Source organism: Eulemur rufifrons, unplaced genomic scaffold (genome assembly GCF_041146395.1).
Source record: "Eulemur rufifrons isolate Redbay unplaced genomic scaffold, OSU_ERuf_1 scaffold_209, whole genome shotgun sequence".
Lineage (NCBI taxonomy): Eukaryota > Metazoa > Chordata > Mammalia > Primates > Lemuridae > Eulemur > Eulemur rufifrons.
In genome coordinates this window covers 40,565-42,500 of record NW_027182991.1, presented here as the reverse complement: position 1 = coordinate 42,500, position 1,936 = coordinate 40,565, and positions in this window count along the sequence as shown.

Here is a 1,936-nt window from a genome sequence, read left to right as displayed (position 1 = left end):
TTCTTTCTTCCTCTTTTGCCCTGTTTCCATTTTCCCTTCTTAATCTCTTTCTCTCTTTTTGTTGCTTTTTTTCCACGGCAGATGGGTGATGTGTGTGTGGAGGAAACGCGGCGTCAGGGAGAAGACACATCTCACACGTGCTCGGGAACACCCGATCGTCACGCTTCTGAGTACCGACCGATGGATCTGGTCCCGAATTTTTTAATAGTTTTCTCCTCTCTCTCTCTCTCTCTCTCTCTCTCTCTCCCCCCCTTCCTTCTCTTTCCTTTCTCTCCCTTCCTTTCTTTCTTTCTCTCGCTCTCTCGCTCTCGCTCTTCTTTTCTTTCTGACAGAGTCTCTCGTTCTGTTGCCCTGGCTAGAGTGCCATGGCGTCAGCCTAGCTCACAGCAATCTCAAACTCCTGGGCTCAAGCGATCAGACTGCCTCAGCCTCCCGAGTAGCTGGGATTACAGGCATGTGCCAGCATGCCCAGCTAATTGGATATACGTGTGTGTGTGTGTGTGTGTGTGTGTGTATATATATATATATATATATATATATATATATTTTTTTTTTTTTTTTTTTTAAACAGAGTCTCACTCTGTTGCCCAGACTAGAGTGCCGTGGCGTCAGCCTAGCTCACAGCAACCTCAAACTCCTGGGCTCAAGCGATCCTACTGCCCCAGCCTCCCGAGTACCTGGGACTACAGGCATGCGCCACCGTGCCCGGCTAATATTTTTCTGTATATATTTTTAGATACTGTTTCTGTATATATTTTTAGATATATAGTTTCTTTCTATTTTTAGTAGAGATGGGGGTCTCGCTCTTGCTCAGGCTGGTCTCGAACTCCCGACCTTGAGCGATCCACCCGCCTCTACCTCCCAGAGTGCTAGGATTACAGGCGTGAGCCACCCCGCCTGGCGTGTACGTTCTGTATTCACAGACAGACGGAAGGCAGGGAGAATGTTACCCTTTCAAAGCCCGCCCTGCTCGCCTCTCAGCCCACCGATGGCACTCTGAATCCCGTGGCATTCCTTCACTCAGCTGAATTCTTCAGCACCCGACCCCCCCCCCCCTCGCCCCACCCCCGTGCCACGGGAGTTCGTTCTCATGGCAGAGCCATCGAGGCTGTTGCCACACGTGTTGTAGGTGCCTAGGCAGACTGTGCCCTGGCCCCGAGGAGGTACGGAACCGCCTATCGCCTCGGGAGGGAGGGACAAGATGTGTCCGTGTCCAAGGCGACGTCCTGTCGATCACGAGGAGGCCTGCAAAGGCTCGTATCTGCCAGGCATTGAGCCACATGACATGAAACACCGGTGTGTTCCTTCACTTAGGTGGTGTCGCGTGTTGATACTCACAGAGGATGATAAACCCACTCGCATGCCGGCTGAGCCCCCTGTGTCTCCTCCTCTATCCACTGAGGGAAAAAACCGCAACGAAAGGTAGAGAACCACAGGGTGGGAAGAGAGCCCGTCGCTCTCCCTATGTGACCGTCCGGAGTGCTCGTTCAGATGGGAGGAGGTGTGTTTGTGTGTGTATGTGTGTGTTTCATTGATTTTGGTGCCATCTTTTCTCTGCAGCTGCGTCAGAGGACAGCGATTTTTCCGATTTTCACTCCGCTGAGTGAATTGCCTTTTGAAGAGAATGTCCACAGGAAGCCTACGGTTCTCCCGCGTGGGTGGCCCTCCTCTAGAAATGAATCTCGTTTCTTGAACGGAGGGGACTTGTTGACGCCATCATGCTTTCGGGACGACTTCTCAGACGCTAGCTTTGGACCGCAACATAGGTGCCCCCCGACATTGCCTCAAGGGTTCCGTGGTGCCTCCTGTCAAGAGACCCCACCGACCGTCCCCAGCCTGCCCGCTCAAGGGAGCCGGGCCCCTTCTGATCTGTCCGCCCGCCGTGAAGCTCCCTCCCGAGGGTCGGAAAGCCCACCTGTTTCCCAGTTCGGTTGAA